Below are 21,081 nucleotides of genomic sequence, written 5' to 3'. Positions count from 1 at the left end.
CCTGCAGTCAAGAGAAGAGAGGTGACAGAGATGAGGAGGGAACCGATGCCTCCAGCCGAAGACTTCCAGACCCCTTGAACTTTGAGGAGTGCCGCTGGGCCGGCTAGCAGGGCCTGGGGGTCCCCAGGCAACCTCCCCGCGGTCCCGCCCCCTGAGTCGGCGGCTCCTGACATCACGGACCGGGAGGCGGGCTCGGGAGAGGGCGGCGGGGAGGAGGCTCGGCGCCCGGGAGGGCGGAGGAGGCCGCGCAGTCCCAGCCCGGAGCTTCAAAACAGCCGGTGCCTCACCCCGCGCGCAGCCCGCCACTGCGTCCAGACGCCCGCGCCCGGTAAGTTGGGGGCGCGCCAGAGACTGCGGTGATGTCGGGATTCCGGGATGACAGGGGAGAGGTCTGTCCTCTTTAGGCCACGGGACAGGCCCAGGGATCCGTGGTTGACTGGGAGGAGTTGGGGTGCGGTCCACGAGGCCGTCCCGCTGCTCTTCTCCAGACCTCTGGGGCGCAGATTTCCCCCTGGGGACCCTCAAGGCCACCACGCCACCCCCTGGGTGGCATTTGTCGCCTTTTGCGCCCCAAGCGGGCGGGAAAAGTTTGGGGAAGAGTCAGGGCGGATCCCCTCTCCGCCACCTCTGGCCCAAAGCTCTGGAAGTCTTGGGTAACCCATTTGTCGCCTGTGGTACTAAGCCTCTGATTGCCAAGCAGTGCCAATCAGGCCGGACCTGTTGTGACCAGATCTAGTCCGCCGCTCCCCGCGGGCCGCGCGCTCCTCCGGGCCTGGGCTCCGTGGCGCCCCGCAGCGGGAAGGGGCGGCTTCCTTGGATTCTTAAAGGAGGACCCCGTTCCTGCCTTCTCTTGCCTACTGTGGCAGATTTGAGGGCTTTCAAGGGAGGGGGAGGTGGCACCCATGATTGCACGCAAAGTGAAGGTATAGCTGTGTGTGCGTGCCAGGCTTGGAGAAGGGTTGAAGCTTCTAACCTCAGTTCAGGAGGACCCCACGATTGTGAGACACCTAGAATCTGCAAGTTCAAAGACAGACCAAGGGATGGAGAGCGGTGGGATTTTGGAATATTCGGCAGGTACAGTTTTGGTTGAGGATGATGGAAAGTTTTGAGTAGATAGTTGTGAGGGTTACTCAATCTGGCTGGTTCGTTGCAGGCCATGTGCTTGTACGATCACACATTCAAATCATAAATGCTATCTGTATTTTACCACAGTGAGAGGGACAAGAGACACCTCTAGCCACCCCCTGCTTGGTCTTTCTCAATCAGAAAGAAATCCTAAAAACCAGGCATGGAGGCTGCCCACCTCTCCCTGGAATGTCACGTTCAGATAAAGGTGGAGGTTCCATAGGGTGGATGGATCCATGCAGGTTACAGGGGAGACCCAAGGGAAGAGGATGTGGAAAGCCCGTGGTGAGCTGTGGGAGTGAGCTGTGGAGGTGTGCTGTGGGAGTGAGCCGTGGGGGTGTGCTGTGGAGGTGTGCTGTGGAGGTGTGCTGTGGGGGTGTGCTGTGGGGGTGTGCTGTGGGGGTGTGCTGTGGGGGTGTGCTGTGGGGGTGTGCTGTGGGGGTGTGCGGGCTCCCAGTGCCCTCCCCTCCCCTCCCCCCACAGAGCCTTATCCTGGGCTGTCCCCAGCACCCTCCTGTTGAAGGGGGAGAAACCTGGCACAGAGACCTAGCAGAGTTGGTGACTCCAGGCCGTGGGGCTACATCCTCTCCCGGTCTCCCCTGTGTTCCCCTCATTCCCACCTGGAGAAACCTTTGTAAGAGGTGTGGGTCCCCTACAAGGTACGTGGGCAGATAGATGCCCAGCCCACAGCTAGGGAGGCACCAGGGGTGGCCAGAAGGAGCAGAACCTGTTTTTCCTCCGAGGGCTTTTGGCTCTTTTACCACCTCCACCCCCACAGGAACAGAGGAGTCAGATGCGAGGCAGAGAGAGCAGGTCGCACAGCCTGGAGCCTTCTCTGTAGTCCCTCAAATGCAGAAGCTGAGATTGGCCTGCACTCTGGGCAAGGGTGTTGGTGTGGGAAGCTGGGGAGGGAGCCAGTAGGGAGGAGCAGGGGAGGGCAGGGCTGGGCAGGAGCCACCCCACCTACAGAGGAGGGCCCCTCTCAAGCTCACATGGCCCCAAGGGAGAATTTAATTGTAAATACAGAGCATATCTATTTAGTGTGTGTGTGTGTGTACGCACGCATACACACACACACACACACACACACACACACACACACACTCCTTACAGGTAATGACATCTAGACTTCCTTCTTTCCCTGTCTTATCTTCACAGTCGGCACTAACCACAAGGAGGGCCAGCTGGCCAGTGTTCCTTGTTTGTGGCCAGGTATATACTGACACTCTGCTGCCCCTGGACTCTCCTCTTCCCAGAGCCTCCCAGCTCAGCAGTGAGGTGCACTGGAAGGCTTACTCCAAGGGACACCACAGGAACTAGAGAAATACCACATGGAATGGCTTGGGACCTTCAGTTTGGCCAGGAGTCAGGAGTCTAGCCACGTGTGTGTGTGTGTGTGTGTGTGTGTGTGTGTGTGTGTGTGGCGAGGCGGTACAGCTATATGCACATGTTGCAATGAGAGGCTGATATCCATGTTTGTCATGAGGTGGGGGCCTCTGACACAGGTCTTAAAAAGCTACGGTGGGGCAGGTGCTTAAGCTGTGGGAGGCTCAACTGGCACTGGGCATCGAGACCCAGAGGTGAGCTTGGGTCCCTATTCTGGGACTGGGGGTGGGGGGTGGGGTGGGGGGCAGGACTCTCTTAGAAGCTTGAGTGAAGGTTGTCAGAGAGAGGCCTGAGCAGGGGTGTGCACTCCTAGGAGCTAGAAAGAACTGGAGTCTGAGCCTGGGAAGGGATGGGGTCCCCGGGAGAGGGTGGAAAGAGGAGGTACCCTTGCCTCACTCCATCACTGGCTGGCATTGTTCTGCTCCCTGCAGGTGTTGCTTTAAGCACATGATTTAGGTGGAATGCAGGCCTTTGGCAGAATCGGGAATTGAACGCATCTGACTCTGGTTAGGGCCAGGCCCAGGGGGACTCTAAAAATATCAGAGGCAGGGCTGCCACCCAGCCAGAGTGCCCGCTGGTAACCGGACACCCCAAGTGAGGCTGGTGGCCCTGACAGATGGTGATGACAACGTAGGATGTCTGGATTCTAGCGTCACTTGGACTCCTCCAGGCCAGCCAACCTGGGGACAGCCGCCTGCAAAGGGCGGGCACTCCCTGCATTCAGTGGCGTGGGCAAAAACACTGGAGAATCCCAGGCTCTAAGGAACTTAGAAAGCTCCGTTTTTGACATCAAGGCACGACACCAGAGCCGTGGTATGAGTCGTCCTAGGCTGCACATTAGGTTGGTGGCCAACCTGCCCTTCTTTATGGACATAGAGCCCAGCTGAGTTCAGCGGCCAGGACGTGGTCATTGGGATCCCAGCCTCATGGGCTGAGGGACTTTTGTGGCCTATGTCATTTATCTAGGGTTCCAGTGGAGGAATGTTGGGAAAGACACTCAAGGAGTGGGTCACTTTCCCTAGAGCATCTGGGGACGCGCAGTCCCAGCTGCCGGGTTCTAGAGAAACTGGCTTGTCTTGGGGCAGGATGTAGGGTGGAGGGAGGCTGGAGAGAAACCAAGTAGATGGGCCGTTCCTCTTCTTAGCTGGGATACTGTCTTTGCTTAATAAGTTCCTGTCAGATGTAGAACTGAGCGCCCCCCCCCCCCCCCGCCAGCCACCCTCCCTGCCTTCCCTGGGCAGCCAGGCTTCTGTTCCCTGGGGACTGAGGGCTCTAGAGAGAAGAGAGGACTGCCCCACTCGTGGCAGGTCTGACTGCACCAGCGTCTAGAAGTTTCCTTGGGCTTAGGGTGCTGAGTGAGGGGAGATATTTGGTATTAATAGCATCCACAGAGATCTGGGATGCAAAATAGACATTATGACATTATGACGCAGGACAGCTTAGCTCTCACTACAAAGTGCTGCTAGACTAGGGTCAGAGTCCCTTGTATAAGAGTTCCTTTCCTATTATAAAAAAACATTATCACATTTATTTAGCATGTGTATGTATGTGCTGACATGTAAACATGTGTGGAGGTCAGAGGACAACTTGCAGAAGTTGGTTCTCTCCTTCCACCCTGTGGGTCCTGGAAATAAGACTCACGTCCCTGGGCTTGGTGGCAAGCACCTTTACCTGTTGAGCCATCGTGATGGCTCCCAGTTTTCCTTCTGATGCAGTGTCACCAACTTTTCTTGTGACCTTGTCTTTTTTTTAAAACTTTATTTATTTATTAATTCATTCATATTACATCTCAATTGTTATCCCATCCCTTCTATCCTCCCATTCCTCCCTCCCTCCAACTTTCCCCTTACTCCCCTCCCCTATGACTGTGACTGAGGGGGACCTCCTCCCCCTGTATATGCTCATAGGGTATCAAGTCTCTTCTTGGTAGCCTGCTATCCTTTCCCTGAGTGCCATCAGGCCTCCCCATCCAGGGGACGTGGTCAAATATGGGGCACCAGAGTTCATGTGAAAGTCAGACCCCACTCTTCACTCATCTGTAGAGAATGTCCTGTCTCTTGGCTAGATCTGGGTAGGGATTCAATGTTTACTGCACGTATTGTCCTTGGTTGGTGTCATAGTTTGAGCAGGACCCCTGGGCCCAGATCTGCCCATCATAATGTTCTACTTGTAGGTTTCTAGGACCCTCTGGATCCTTCTATTTCCCTATTCTCCCATGCTTCTCTCACCTAGAGTCCCAAAAGGATGTCCTCATATCTATCCCACTTTCCTGGTAGGTAAAGACTTTCACGGAACATGCCTCTTGGGCTAGTGTCCAGATATAAGTGAGTATATAATCATTTGAGTCTTTCTGCTTCTGGGTTAACTCACTCATTATGATCATTTCTAGTTCAATCCATTTGTCCACAAATTTTGGGAATTCCTTGTTTTTAAAGCTGAGTAGTATTCCATAGTGTAAAAGTACCACATTTTTTAATCCATGGGCCAAGATGGCGGTGACGAAGACGCACGCTGCCTGATTTGCAGGGAAGAGACCACAGACACTAACTGGACCCACAGACCTTGGGTGCTGTGGATAACTGGTCTTTTTTTTTTTTTTAATGAAAGTATTTTTAAACATTTGATTTGAATTAATGAGTTTTCCTCAAAGTGTTATGCAGTTCTGCTGGTGCCCCAGATGTTTCTAAAATAAAAGGTTTATGGCCTGACATAAAAAGAAGAAAGACTAATTCTATATTTTTCTTGATTGGCATCTGAAAAAAAATTGTAAAAGCACATGAACCTGTAGGACCACAGGTGCTGCTGTGTGGGGTCAAATGAAAGGGGATTTTTTTTAAAAAAGTAGGTGATCTCCAAGATTGGCAAAAATCTTGGTAGTGGGACAACTGCCTTTTTGGAAGGTGTTTTACTAACAGGGACTGGAAGGGACACATTTCACATATTTAATATAACATTTTTATTAATTTTCTGGGAATTTCATTCATTTCACACTTTAAACAATTTATTATTATTATTATTATTATTATTATTATTATTATTATTATTATTATTATTTTGTGTGTGTGTGTGCACGAAGGTGCATACATATTATCAAGTGCCTATGGCAGAAAAACTTTTGGGACTTGGTTCTCACATGCTACCATGTGTTCTGGAGGTCACATTCAGGTAAGTTAGGCTTTTGCCCAGTGTTTTTATCGTTTAGGAGCCATCTCACAGGGCCCCATTTCACATTTAAAGTTTTTATTTTGCATATTTATATTTTTGAGACACTTTGGGGGGAGGGGTTGAGACAGGGTTTCTCTGTGTAACCTTGGCTATTCTGGTCTCTCTTTGTGGACCAGGCTGGCCTCGAACTCACGGCGATGCTCCTGCCTCTGCCTCCCGAGTGCTGGGATTACAGGCATGCCACCGTGCTGGGCTTTTGATGAGGAAACTAATCCACAAGCACTGGTGAACCACCCTGCGTACTCACTCCTCTTCAGCAAAGCCCCACGCTCAGCTTCAGACAGGGACCATCCACCTAGTGCCCGACGGAGCGGCCTCATCTTCAGTGAGGGTCCCATGACCTTCACTGGCCGCTCTGAGGGTCAGAGGTGACCTGTAGATGTCTGAAGAAGTAGCAGGAGATGCTTGTGATTCGCTAGACGCCATGTGAGGCTGCGGAAGGTGGGCTTGCCCACGTCAGTCTTGGGGAATATTATTAAGCGGCTGTGTTCGACGAGCAACCCGGAGGGGCACCCCCTGCCGTCCAAGATGGGTATCATCTGGCTGGTGCTGAGTCGAGGTGTACCTGCTCCGAGACTGAGGCTTCCGTTCCAGAGAAGCTGGACTGCGGTCTGCTAGGGTTTCCTTAGGACGTGGGCTTGGAAAGCCCCTTAGTATTTTTCTAGTATCCATGTGCCTGGGGATGGTAAGCACAACAGCTTTAAGTCATTTTGTAGAATATTTTATAGCATATGCTGCGCGGTGGTGGCGCACGCCTTTAATCCCAGCACTCGGGAGGCAGAGGCAGAGGCAGGCAGATGGCTATGAGTTCGAGGCCAGCTGGTGTACAAAGTGAGTCCAGGACAGCCAAACTACACAGAGAGACCCTGTCTCAAAACCCTGCCCCCGCAAAAGAAGAAGAACAAAGTTCAACTATCAGGAAGGCTCATAGAGAAAGGTCCTCTACTACAGGGCTATGTTATTGATTGGGGGGGGGGCAGTGTCTTTCTTTCTTTCTTTCTTTCTCTTTTCTATTGAGGTTTTTTGTTTTGTTTTCTTTTTGAGTTTTTTGAGACATGGTTTCTCTGTGTCGACTTGGCTGTCCCAAAACTCACTCCGTAGACCAGGCTGGCTTTGAACTCACAGAGATCCGCATACCTCTGTGCCCTCTCCCCCTCCAGTGCTCAGATTAAAGGTGTGCGCCACCACAGCCTGGGGCATTATTGAATTAAAAACAAAAACAAAAACAAAAACAAAAACAAACTGTTGGGGTGTGGAGAGAGCTGAGTCAGAAAACAAAAACAAAGACAGACTTGAGTTTGGCCCCAAGACTCACAATCAAAGCTGGGTATGTTTGCAATCCTAGTGCTGGCAAGCAGAGGCGGTGGATCTCTGGGCTTGTAGGAAAGAAGAGAGGGAGCAAGGGAGGAAAAAAGGGAGGGAACGAGGGAAGGAAAGAAAGTAGAGTACACTGAGGTCCCCTGACCTTTACATGTATGTGAGCCACTTGCACCTGCACACACATGACCACGTACATGCATATCAAAAGTATATGTGGGGGCTGGAGAGACGGCTCAGCAGTTAAGGGCACTGACTGCTCTTCCAGAGGTCCTGAGTTCAATTCCCAGCAACCACATGGTGGCTCCCAACCATGTATAATGTCATCTGATGCCCTCTTCTGACCTGCAGGTGTGCATGCAGGCAGAGCACTGTATACATAATAATAAATAACTTTAAAAAAAAGTATATGTGAGGGACAATCAAATGGCTGACTGGGTATAAACCACTTGCTGTGGAAGTCTGACAACTTGAATTGGATCCCCAAAATCCATGGTGGAAGGAGAGAACCAACCCTGGGGGTTGACCTCTGACCTCCCATATATGCTGTGCCATGCATGTGCCCACACTGACCACACACACATGAGGAACAATAACAAAAAGGCTATATATCAAAACATGTAATATATATATGTGTATATATACATATACAAAAACTCTCATTACATGCTCTGTGTCCTTATAAGAATTATGATTCCTTAAGGAACATTGCCCAGAATGAGGCACTGGGTAGATTAGCCTCGGAGAAAAAGGGAGGCCAGGGCAGTGGCGCAGCCTGGAGGAGTGAGGGCCTTCCTATCTCATCTTAAACACGGGATGGCTGCATGAGTTACTTCTGTGTCTGAATTCTTAGTGACAACGAGTTGCTCTTTCCTGAGCTTGGGGAGCAGTGGGGTTTCATGGGTGTGAAGGTGGGCACTTCACAGGGTGCTCATGGCTCTGGGACAACAGCTGGACCACAGGCAATCACGCTCATCCAGGAACAAGATGGTTAGAGCTGTCATCCAGCCCTGTGGGCATCTCTGTGGGATGGCACATGGCGGATGCCCAATAAATAAAATAAGTCCTGCTCTGGGTGCTGTGGATGATGCTAGCAGAGGTTTGGAGACGAGAGGCCAATTAGTATGCTCATGGGCAGTCATCCAAGATGGTGACAGCATCAGGACTGGGTACCAGGGCTTGGCAGAGAACTCCAGCAGATGGGTGAAGAAGACCTGAGTCTCACACTATGCGTTAGCTTGACATTATTTAGGGCGGGAGAAAATGGCCCCTACTTAGCAGTGTTATCAGCAGTAATGATAGTAATTACCATTGCTGCCTTCGGAGCAGTTTGCTGGCCACGTGCGGTACCTCCCTGCACTCACTTAAAGGTAGAAACTGTTATTATCTTTGCTCTCATGAATGAGCCTGTTAAGGAACATGCTCCAATCTCAGAGCTTGCAAGTTAGGATCTGCTGTTGAGGCTCCTGGGCTCCATCAGACACACTAACCCCACTTCTGTTCTTCTTGTCAAAACACATGCTTTCTCCTCTTGAAATAATGCTGGTCTTTTGGGCCCAGAATGTTCGTTTGGTTTAGAAGTCCTGATGAGCATCTTGGATATCAGATATGCTTTCTCCCAAACAGGGGTCTCAGTCCTCCAAGGCTCTGTATGACAGGATGGCGCGAGTCACTTCTTTCTCTTGCTCCTCAGTGTTCTCTGTATATCAAAGTGTGTGTGTATATGTGTGTATGTGTGTGTGTGTGTGTGTATTTATGTTGGCATGTACTCATGAGGCCAGAAAACAACCTCTGTTGTTGCTCTGAGGTGCTGTCCACCTTGTTTTTTTGTTTTTTGTTTTTGTTTTTTGGTTTTGTTTTTGTTTATTTGGGTTTTTTTTCTTTTACTTATTTATTTTGTATACAGTGCTCTGCTTGCATGTATGCCTGCTTGCCAGAAGAGGGTATTAGATCACATTATAGATGGTTGTGAGCCACCATGTGGTTAGTGGGAATTGAACTCAGGACCTCTGGAAGAGCAGCCAGTGCTCTTAACTGCTGAGCCATCTCTCCAGCCCTGCCCACCTTGATTTTTGAGTCAGGTCTCTCACTGGTTTGAGACCTTCCATGTAGACTGAGCTCCAAGGACCCACCTGTTTCTGCCTCCCCAACACTTGGATGGCAAGCAGCCACAAGCATGCAAAGATTAAAAAAAAAAAACCATAAATTATAGGGATTGAACTCAGGTCTTTCTATGCAAAGCAACCACTTTTCCAGCACAACCATCTACCAGCCCCTCCTTCACATATGTCTGTGAATACATTTAATGTCATTAGACACTATGGTAGTGTCCAAAGGTAGCAGGAAAACTACCAATGAATGTGGCCCAAGTCCAGCCGGATGACTATGGGCTCTAGTGCCTAGAGGCTGAGAACAAGGTGTCTAGCCCTCTAACCTCATCACCAGCTTGCCACGGCTGCCAGGACTCGCTTTCCGCTTTTTCCTGCAAGCCCTGTTTCTGAAGCCCACCCATCTCTTGTCCACCATGGCCACCATCTTGGCCTAGACCATCACCATCTCTCTCACTGATAGGCCATCCAAGCTCCTGGCCACTGCCCCATGTCCACTCTGGCCCTGGACTCCACGTTCCATATCCACCCAGAAGGATGCGACAGAGGCAAAGCTGGCCAGGGAGCTCTCACCCACCTGACATAATGACTCTTCACTGGTTTCGATTGCTCCAAAAATAAAGCCTCCTCTCTGCCCACTCCCCCCCACCCCCCAAAGAAAACCAGGCTTTGCATGATCTGGCTCCAAGGTCCTTGGCTGGCTGCCCATCAGACCCGCCCAAGGAGCCGTGATAAAATGCAATTCCCAGTCCCCACCTGGAAGGAGTGACATCAGCCTTTCAGGAGGGTGAGGCCATTCACAGGTAGTTTTTCAGGTCCCCCGAGTATGCTGGGCACAGGACTGCTTCCCTCCCTGAACGCATCATTCTGCCCTTGACCTTCTCTGTACCTCACTTAGGTCCCCAGACCCTTTTTGGGGGTCACTGTGGGTTGAACCCAGGGCTCCTCCATGCTAGCCAAGAGCTCTATCACTGGTGTGTCCTGTACCCTAAGGTAGCCTGGGATTCCACTGTACAGCAGACTGACCTCAAACTCAAATGTAGCTGAAGATGACCTTGGTTTGTCATCTTCCTGTCCCCACTTCTAGAGTGCTAGGGTTATAAGCATGTACCACCACACCTGAGGTATGCTGGGCAGACAAGGACTCTACCACTGAGCCGCACCCCCAACCCTAGCAGGCCCCTGCAGGCTCCAACTCTAGTTTTGGTTTGGTTTGGGGGTTGTAGTTTTCTGGGGGGATTGTTTGTTTTGTTCTAGTTTGGTTTTGGGGTTTTTTGTTTTTGCTTTTGTTTTTGTTTGTTTGTTTGGTTTGGTTTTTTTTTTTTTAGTCTCTGTGTTAGCCTTGACTGTCCTGGATTTGCACTGTAGAGCAGGCTGGCCTCTGCCTCCCAAGTGCTGGGATTAAAGGTGTGTGTCACCACACCTGCTCTGGTTTGGTTTGGTTTGGTTTGGTTGGGATTTTTTTAAAAATATTTTTTTTTAAATTTGGTTGAGATTTTTTTGGTTTTTATGAGACAAGATTACTCTGTGTAACCCTGGCTGTCCTGGATTCACTTTGTAGACCAGGCTGGCCTTGAACTCCCAGCGATCCGCCTGCCTCTGCCTCCCGAGTGCTGCGATTAAAGGCGTGTGCCACCACTCGCAGGCTCCAACTCCTAATGCCCTCTTATCACTGCTTCTCCTGTTGTTTCCTTCCCTCTGGGAGCTGTGTGTTCTACATCCTTTCAGAGGCGCGCTTTCCTCAAGGCCTCCTCAATTCACATGCATTCTTTCTCCATCACTGTCAATGGCGTTGTTTTAAGACAATGGCTAGGGATGGCAGGCACAGAAACCCGAGTCTGTGTCTGCAGAGTCCACGGTTGCATCCCAGCAGCCATCACAGGCACTCCAGCCTTCTGGGGGGTGGGGCTAGGGCTGGGGAGTCTCAGTAGGAGAGCTCGGTGATCTGGGTGAACCATGGGTTGGAAGCTTCAGGCCCCAGGGATGAAGAGGGAGGCAGGAGCAGAGGAGGGCTCAGAAGACCTAAGGCATGACAGCCAGGGTCAGGGCTTCTACGCCCCCTTACACACACACACACACACACACACACACACACACACAGAGAGAGAGAGAGAGAGAGAGAGAGAGAGAGAGAGAGAGAGAGAGAGAGAGAGAAAGCGAGTGTTAGGGTCCACATCAGGCCGAATGACACCTGTTTATGTCCTAGAGACATGAGGTCACTCTTCCAAGCCAGTGTGAGGAACAAGTGCCTGAAGCTACTTAGAAAGGATTTCTATTATATACAGGAAATGTTAAAAACAAACAAAAAGCGACATGCTCAGATTGGCCCTCGAATGATTTTTAAGTGCCTGTAAGCATGGCATGGGAGAGGGTGCATGCCTGTAATCCCAACACTTGGGAGTTCACGTTCAAGGTACTTCTGAGCTGTATAGCCAGTTTGAGGCTAGCCTGGGCTACATGAGAACCTGCTGGGGAGAAAAAGAATACTTGTAAGATTAATCTATTTTTTTCTTTTTTGAGACAGGGTTTCTCTGTGTAGCCTTGACTGTTCTGGACTCACTTTGAGACCAGGTTGGCCTCGAACTCACAGCGATCCACCTGCCTCTGCCTCTCAAGTGCTGGGATTAAAGGCGTGCGCCACCACCGCCCGGCTAGATTAATCTATTTTAAAGGAAAATATGGTCAATAAGTGACACAGGAGTGTGAGGAGAGGATGGGGACGAGATGGCAGTGTGTTTCACACTCCCAGTATCTACCCCAAGTCTGTCACTGGCTGTGGACCTGTCTACCCAGATGCTGAAAGCATGGGATGCTACGGTCTCGCAGTTTTTCTGCCGTCCACGTCTGGGGAACTGTGCTATCACTCCCTGTCCCAGGTCTATTCTCCACGAACAGCTGTCGGACACAGGAGTAAGGGCCAGGCACTGAGTCTCAAGGTCAGACAAACCTGTGGTGCCGCTCACCTTCTGGAACCCCCTGCAGGGTTGGCAAATGTACGCCTTCAGCAAGCCCTCCCTGTTTCCCTCACCAGAAAAATCTCACAGGCTGCCCCCATGGCCCCCCGTGTCTGCTGCCACTCAGGGACTGACATGTGGACATGCTGCTTGCCCCGGCCCCTCACTCTGCCCACTTAGCTTAGCAGATGCCACCTGCCCCTGATTGCTCAGAGACGGAGTTGATTGGAGAATAAAGGTGGCGAAGGAAGGCCAGATAAAGAAAGAGCTTACCTTCCTTGATAGTGTTAGTGGTATAGCGTGTACCATTCTAACCATGGGGTCACGGTATTAGAAACATAAACCAAGCCGAGCCTGGTGGTACACACGTGTTATTCTAGCTGTTTGGGAGGCAGAGGCAAGGAGGGTTACAAGTTCAAGGCCAGGCAGGCCAAGGCAACATAGTAAAACCGTGAAAAGAGAGCAGCGAGTGCAGGTCAGCAGGCAAGGACCTGCTTAGCACGGAAAGCCCAGAATTCTGTCCTCAGCATCGCAAAAAGAAACCAATTTCCTCTCCCAGAAGGCAGCAGTCCTTCCTGAGTCTCAAGAGAAGATGGTTCCTGGGGGATTAGATGTCTTTTTTTTTTTTTTTACATAGTGTATGAAAGTGTGAACTGTTTATGGATTGAATGATATTCTAAACTCAACCTCAATTTTTACAATGTGAGGCAGCTGGCCCTTAAAATAGTACTACACAGGGGCCAGTGAGATTGCCCAGTGGGTAAAGGCACTTTCTGTGCAAGCCTGGAGACCTGAGTTCAGTCCCAGGAGCCCACATATAGGTAGGAGGGAACCAATTCCACAGAGCTGTCCTCTGACCCCCCACACGTGTGCTGTGTGACACACACATACACAATTATAGAAGTAATAAAAATTCTTTCAGTACGGTCAGAGGACAGCCTTCGCGAGTCACTGCTCTCCTCCAGCATGTGGGTCCGGGACGAAACTCAGTTCTTCAGGTTTGGCGCACCACGGTACCCGCTGCGCCATCTCTCCAGCCCCAGCCTGGCATTTCTATAGCTCTGATTTGTCCACACATTGGTTGGGCCCGCCCAGGCCTTGCTGTTTCCCCGAGTCCGTTTCCTTTTCCCTTTGGTTTCTGTAGGAGAGGTGAGGTTCGGGGTCTAACTGCGTAACCCTCAGCCCCACCACTCATGCTAGCCTGACCTTGGGCTCCCATCCTCAGTGCTCCTCCATTTTCTTCTCACCGAACGGCATGCGGTAATGACTCTCAGGAGATCCCGATTTTTATTTGCGTTTTGATCCTCCTGAGTCTTTATAGCAGGCACAGGAGAAGGCCATGTGCAGTCCTGCGAGGCATTAGGATGGGGTTTTTTAAAAAGCCCTTGAGTGTCAGGCATGATGGCTCACACCTGTAACCCTAACTTTAGGAGGCTGAAGGAGAAGGATTCCCACAAATCCGAGCAACCGAAACCAGCCTGGACTATGTTATAAGAATGTGTCTCGAGAAAAATCAAAACATGAGTTATATCTAGAATTTTCCACTTAATATTTTCAGGCTGTGGGTGATGGAATAGTTGCAGTTGTAGAAGTGGAATTATGGGTAAGGGGGTCTGCCCTATGTATATATGGAAAGAGAAAGGTGGTGATTTTATGTTAAAGATCCGGTTCATGCTGGTTCGAGACCTGCATGCGCTTGTGAAAGGTGAGGTGGCAGGCAGGAAACCCAGGGAGGGGCCTTTGCTTTTGCTGTCTTTGCTGGAGATTCCCTGTTTGTTTGTTTGTTCATTTGGTATTTTTGTTGTTGTTTTGTTATGTTTGAGGAGGTCAGCCTTTTGGGCTACTCAGGCCTTCGGCTGATCAGACAAGACCCACCCACCTCTGGAAAGGCTATCTGTTTGCTCCAAACCCCATGAATTCAAATGCGGGGCTCATCCTGAGTATGCTCCCAGCAACACCCAGCCACACTGGCCTGCAACACACCTCCCCTGGGCCTGGTAGCTCAGGCCTAAGATTCTACCGCTCAGGAGGCTGAGGGAAGAGAAGCAGAGGTTTAGTTTAGGACTAGCTTGGGTGGCTTAGTAAGACCCTATTTCAGAACTGATTCTTTAAAAGTGGCAGTGGTGGGGTGTGTGTGTAGCTCTGTGGTACAGTGCTTGCCTGTCGTGCAGGCAGCTCAGTCCCCAGTACCACACAGCAGCAGCAGCAACTGTACTCCCGCTGACTACTCATTTGTTTGGATGATGTTTACTTATTTATGTGTGTGGATGTGGGTGGACACATGTTTGCCAAGGCGCATGTGTGAAGAGTCAGAGAACAACTTCTAAGGGTCAGTCCTTTCTCTTCTCCAGTGTGGCATGGACTGGCATGGGGCAAGGGTCTTTGCCCACTGAGCCATTTCGCCAGCTCCCCCCACCAACACTTTAATGGGACCAGATACATGGCATTAAAAAAAAAAAAAAAGCAGAAGCCTTTTTCAATTCCCCTCCGGCCCCTTAAAGAGCTTCCTCTTGGTTTTGCACTAACACGTTTGAAAACTTCCCATCCTCACATGGCATCCTGTTTCAGCAGACAATTAGCTGGCCAGGCATGTGAGGCCTTCAACAGTGAGGCGTTCAGGCCCATAAGATGGCTTTGCTTCCTCGCCACTCTCACAGGAAGCTGTCGATGGTGACCGAGGCTGACCTCCCACACCGAGTAGACACACTTTGTCTTTTGAAGCTGAACACTTAAAGACTGAGCAAATGACTGTCCGGTCTGCAGGAGTCGGACATCATGAATGCTCTGTGGGGAGATGTTCATGTGGACCAGCTGGGGTGATTCCTAAACACCCCTTAATGGCCCCACAACACCTTCTAGAGGAAGCCCAGATGGCTTACATCCTACAAGAGCCGTGGTGGATGGGTGGCAGCAGGAGATGGGGGAGGGGATTCTGAGGCGTGTATGCGAACCACAGGTCTAGGTCCAAAGCGAATGCGAGCCGTGACCCAGGGGACATAAAGTCTTGGTTGCCCTGAATGAAATGCTCCACCGTGGAAGTGGTTTCACGAGCTTCTTGTAGCCGCAGAACAGCAGCAGGTCACCAATCAAGGCGTTCATCAGATGCACTGGTGGGCAGGGCAGCCCGTAGGTGTTGGAGGGTGGTCCCTGCTAGAGGTGTCAGATGCCGCTTGCTGACATTCTAGGCTTGTGTGGTTGGTGGCTGCTGCTCTGGCAAGTTTGTATGATCCAAAAGGATTCATCTGATGGCCACAAGACGTTAGGTCCCACAACAGAGGATGCCAACGAATTGCTGGTAAGGGGACTAACGATAGGACAAGGAAACTTGGCTCTAGACCTGCCACATTCAAGCATAGTGCTCTCATTGGCCAGCCTTGTAGGATCTTTAACACAGGTGTTACCCTGCTCATAAGGGTCTTCTTCACTGCTGGTGATCGTAGGTTCCCAGCATCTGCAGTGTGTCAGGCTCTAGGCAAAGCACTTTCATTTAACTATCTCCCAGCAGGAGGAAGGTATGCCCATGTCATCCCCATTTTTTGGAGTCAGGAAACCAAGGCACAATGGTTATGCAGCTAAACCCATCCAGTCTGCTTGGATCTGGCCTGTGGCTTTTTTTTTTTTTTAAGGTCTTCAGTAGCCCAGGCTGGTGTCAGTGTTACTTTATAGCCAATAATGTCCTTGAATTCCTTTTTTTTTTTCCCCCGGTTTTGTTTGTTTGGTTGGTTTTGGTTTTTGAGTTTTGGAGACAGGGTTTCTCAGTGTATCCTTGGCTGTCCTGGACTCACTTTGTAGACCAGGCTGGCCTCGAACTCACAGAGATCTGCCTGCCTCTGCCTCCTGAGTACTGGGATTAAAGGCATGTGCCTTTTGTGCAGTGTTGAGGATCAAACCCAGAGCTCTGTGCATGCTAGGCAAGCGCTCTACCACCTGAGCCGCACCCCCAGCCGGCCTGTGTTTGTGTCTCCTTCCACTGGAATTACTTCCTGCTCCTAGTCTGCTTTCCGGCTCCTTCCTCTATCGACTTACTAGTTAATTGGATAGACACCTGGTTTCCTAGATGATTCGCCTGCAAAATCCATCCACAGAAGTGACAGCTCTTGTCCCTTATGAAAGAAGTGGCCATTAAACAGAGGTCATTTGGGATCCCTTCCAAGTCACCAAAGTGCTCTAGAAAGTAAGGACAAGCCTTTGAGTCTCCGTTCAGCTAGAGGTGGGTACTCTTTTCTAGAGTAGCCTGTCTTGAACCATGTGGCCTTATGTCCTCCAGCTGGCCAGTCTGGTCTTGCTCATGTGGTCGCTGGACAAATGCACCTCTCAAAGCTGTCAGTCAGAATCGGGGCAGCTTCCTTTCTGCCACATTTTGCAGATGTAACGAGTTGCGAGGTCAGCTAAGGTCCAGCAGTGATGGATCCCACATGGCTTAGTTAGTTGCTTTTGTGTTCCTGACAAAAACAACTGAAGGGGGAACTCGCTCTGTAGACCAGGCTGGCCTCGAACTCACAGCCATCCACTAATTAAATCAGTTAACACTATTTTCTCATGGGGCCAGGGTCACTTGGTCTCCCAAGTGCTGGGATCCCAGGGGTGTCACCCTGTCCAGTTATGAGGTTCTGGGGGCTTTGTACCTGCTAGTAAGCATCCGAGCAGCTGGGCTGCGGCCCCAGCACCATTGCTGGGAAATGTTAACCTTTCTCCCTTGTGCACATAAGAGAATCTGCTGTTTTTGTTTGTTTGTTTGTTTTGAGATTATAATTTAATTACAACATTTTTTCTGTTTCCTTTTCTCTCTCTAAACTCCCCCGTATACACCTCCCTGCTCTCCTTAAAATTCATGGCCTCTTTTTTCACTAATTGTTATAGTCTTAAACAAAACCCATTCAGCTCATCCAATTTTACTTGTATGTGTGTTTTCAGGGCTGGCCATCCTTCTAATGTTTTTGTCTGGCTGGCGGTCAGGGTCCTGTCGGCCTCACAGACTGATCAGTGGGTAGGGAGGATCGTCGATCCCTTTTCAGCTCCCAGGAATTGGGGTTATTCTCCTTTAAATGTTTGGCAGAATTCACGAGTGAGGCTGTCTGGGCCTGGAACTTTCTCCCTGTGCCCTCCCCACAGCTCTTCAGTCCTGTTAACCTTCTGCAGTGGGAGGTTCAGCTCCTGTTGGGTCCATGCTCCCTTGCGTGGGTTCATCTAGGCATCTTGGGGCATTCTCTCTCTGTCTGGTTCTGCCTGTCATACGGCTCGCCTCGGAGACAAGCTCGAGTGATACTTATTTTACCCAGGGCATACCGTACCCACCACATATGCTACCAAGCCAAATCTGCTTATCTATACACCCTTGGACTTCCTGGGCTCAAAAGCTCCTAGGATGCACAGACCCACTGTACTCAGGTATCCATGTGTCATGGGGGGGTGGGGGGTGGGATGGCTGGTACACAGCAGGTACTCAATCAGTGTTCATTTCATGTATAATGGCTCCTTTGGGAGAGTCTGGTATACTCTTGGCAATAAAGCATTGGCTACCCTATCGTTGATAGCATGGTTATTATGCCCCTGGGTTGGATGATCTACAGGAGTGCGGACAAGTCACTCATTCTATGTGGCTTCCGCACTGGGGCTCTGCCAAATTCCAGTGTCCCGCCTGCGGCCATTCCCGGACAGAGCCAAGTGCTGGCCTTTAGCCCAGAGCCCCAGAGTGAATCCAGAGCATGATGTTGGGCCTCCCTGGGCCCATGGGCTTCCACTGTCCCCAAGACATCCCAGAAGCCTCGATAGTCTCTTCTGGCTGGTGTCCAGACACCAAGACAGGAGGCTGCGTGGCTCTCTGTCTTCCTAAAAACAGAAGCCAGAGCCACTTTCCGCTGGCATGCTAAGGGGATGGGAGAGGCCTGGGCTCCAGGCAGCCTGGGGTGGAGGCACCAGCTCCAGGGTGGGTACCAGATTTCTTCAGTCGGTGTGGCCCAGCATCTCCTTGGTTCACCCTTCCCAGTGCTAGGCCAGTACCCAGGCAGCAAGGCTGTGGGTGGACGGGCTCTGACTAGTGCTGTCTGACTCTCATCAAGAAGCTTAGGTCCGCCTTGGAAGGCCCCACACCTCCAGCCTGCCCGTGTGCCCGTCCCTCTGGGAGGGACCTAGCTGGACGCTGCAGGACGTTCCTTTGCACGGATGCGGCCTGTGCCAAAGCCACTTCCTCTTGGCGAAAGCTGAGGTCCTGGGCTCTTGCCCAGAGGATTATGTGGAGGAAGGACAGGAGGGGACCCCAGGCTGCCTGTAGGCCAGTTCTGAACCCTTCCCATCAACAGAACCCCGCTAGTGGTACCCCACAGTTCTCAGCAAGGGGAGTGTGGTGTCTGGGCACGGGAGGGCCAGTGAGTCAGTAGCCCTTCTGTGCTTTCCTTAGCCCCTGTATCTGTGAAAGAGCAGGAAAAGGGAGGACAGAAAAATGTCCCCCGATTCAGAACTGGCCAACCAAGGGGTGTGTCCCGCTCTGACGCCTTCAGAAGCCTCAGTTTGTCATCTGTGGAATGGGGATGATAAGTCCTTGCTCAGCTACTTCATGAGGGTTGACAGCAAGACACGCTGTGGAAGGCCAGCCTCCACCCTTCACACTGATTTTCACGTGGGGTGGCCCCTCAGGGCACCCATCCCCCGGAATCTGTTCTGGCTCCTACAGATCTCAGCGTTCCAGCCGCCCACAGTGGGATTTACTGGTCTTCCCTGAAGAATGCCATATGTGGATAGCTCAGCCTGGGGCAGCAGCAGCTGCTGAGGTTGCACGTGGCCAGGATCCCGGGCAGACAGAGCCAGGAGAGGGACAGGGAGACTGAGAATGCACTGGGGGGGGGGGGGACAGACTTGTATCTAGGGCTCTGCAACCAAGGCCCTGGTTTTTTGTTTTTTGGGGGGGAGTTTTGTTTGCTTGTTTTGTTTTTTAATGTAGGAATAATATAGAAAGAAACATGGAAAATAGAAGAGACAGAGACAGAGAGAGAAAGATGGGAGTGGCCTGGGAGGGGGGGGGGGATGTTTGTATGCTGACCAGACAGCGGTGACTGTTAGATACAGGGACACTTAGGTGATAGGAGTTGGGGAAGGGCAGCTGATGGCAAGGGAACACCCTTCTTTAAGAACTTAATGAGGGTGTGTGTAAGAGCAGAACCTTGAGTACAGCAGACACGAAAGACCTACCTCAGCACCACGGAGGGAGCGCACCCACTCCTGAAAGTTGTCCCCGGTCAGCATATGTGCACCCCAAACACACTAAATAAACAAACAACATCAAAACAAGCGCAGTTAACAGGCTGCCGTGATGGCTCAGTGGATAAAGGCCATGGCCTCAGGTCCTGGCTACCTGAGCTCGAGCCCCAGGATCCACATGGTGGAAAGAGACAAAGAGGTGGCTCCACAGTTATCCTCTGATCGCAGCAAGCATGCTGTGGCGTGCACATACCCACAGTCACGCACTGAATAAATAAATGTAATAAGCATTTTAAAAAGGAAGTTAATAAGGGGGCTGAGGAGACAGCTCAGCAGGCAAAGTGCTTGCCTGGCGAGCATGAGGACAGGAGTTCAGGTCCCCAGAAACCGTGTGAGAACCAGCCCGGAGCTGTAACACAGCTCCCCTCCGCTCCCCTCCGCTCCCTCCTCTCTCTTTTTCTTTTCTTTCTTTTTACTTTGGCAAGGGTTGGGGGGCAGGTTTTCTGTAGTCCAAGCTGGCATCAGACTATGTAGCCAAAGCTGGTTTTGACCTCCTGGTCCTCCCGCCTCCGCTTGGATAAAAAGCTTAACATAGTCATTGTCTTCAATCGATTGCTTTAAAACCTGAACAGGATGCTGTGTGTCACTACTATGAAAGGCCTTGTGAGAAAGAAAGAATCTTTTTAAAAAAACACAACAAACTGGACGATGCTATTAAACTCTATTTACAAGCTGTGTGGGGCTGGAGGGGGCAATACAGACAAGGTTATTAGCCAGCTGTGTCTTTTTCCACAGGGTTTTCAGAAAGGTTAGAACGGGCTCCCCCATGCTGTGTGGGGAATTAGTATTGTCTGATGCCACGTTGGTGCACGACCAAAATCAGGCCTTGGGCCGGCAGGATGGCTCATTGAGTAAAAGTGCTTGCTGCCAAGCCTGAAGACCTGAGTTCAAGCCACTAAGCCCACAGTTGAAGAAGAGAACCAGATCCCAAGACCTGACCTCTGATTTCCAGAAGCATTCTGTGGTACCTGTCCCCCTCCCACATACACACACACTGAAGGATTAAACGAATAGAGACGTCAGCTCTTATCTGAACACCATCCTTTTGAAAAGTGGGTTGAAGTTTTCATTCACTTTTTTTTTAGGACTGTGTGTGTGTGAGTGTGTGTGTGTGTGTGTGTGTGTGTGTGTGTGTGTGTGTGTGTGATGTGAGCAGGGCCCTGAAGCACACCATCGCAGTCCCCGAGTTTTGTCCTGGTGCCCGAGCTTTTGGGCATCTGAGGGTGCTGTGGCATTCAGCCTGGCTAGTGAGCTTTTATTGGAAGGTCAGAAGTGCAGCCATTTGGAGGCAGTGTGTGGTGGCACTGGGCACAATGCTGGCCTCAACAAAGGGCAATTTGTCCCTTAGGAAGGAATTGGAGGAATCTCTGAGTTGGTGAACTGGCTGTTTCAGGAATGGCTGCCCCGACCTTCCTGGGTGTGTTTTATGGCTGCAGAGCTCCTGGGGCTCACGTGATGAGTCTTAGTCTCAGAAACCTAGCCCCTGTGTGAGCCCACAAGCCTCCGTCAGTGCCAGAGTGTGTCAGAGAGGAGAGCTGACAGAGAAAGGCAGAAGGGTGTGTCTGAGGCGAGTACAGCAGAGGAGGTGGCAGGACAGTTGGCACGAGGAAAGCTTAGCCTTGGACAATTCCATTTTCATACCTGTGGGCGCTCAGACCCTGGGGTGAAAGTTCCGTGGAAGCTGGCTCCTTACTTTATCTAAGAATCTCTCT

At 51.0% G+C, this 21,081-nt stretch overlaps 1 protein-coding gene across 1 annotated transcript in view; it reads left to right on the top strand.

Moving 5' to 3' along the window:
• The first annotated feature begins 171 nt into the window (after nucleotides 1-171).
• The window catches only part of EMP2 (epithelial membrane protein 2), a 34,279-nt gene continuing 13,369 nt past the window's right edge, over nucleotides 172-21,081 (top strand). The window contains exon 1 of the mRNA XM_084760993.1: nucleotides 172-328. The gene's annotated coding sequence lies outside the window, so the exon portion shown is untranslated. The remainder of the gene's footprint in view (nucleotides 329-21,081) is intronic.

Source organism: Acomys minous (assembly GCF_964271855.1).
Source record: "Acomys minous genome assembly, chromosome: 16".
Classification (NCBI taxonomy): domain Eukaryota; kingdom Metazoa; phylum Chordata; class Mammalia; order Rodentia; family Muridae; genus Acomys; species Acomys minous.
This window is presented reverse-complemented; position numbering and strand designations above follow the sequence as displayed.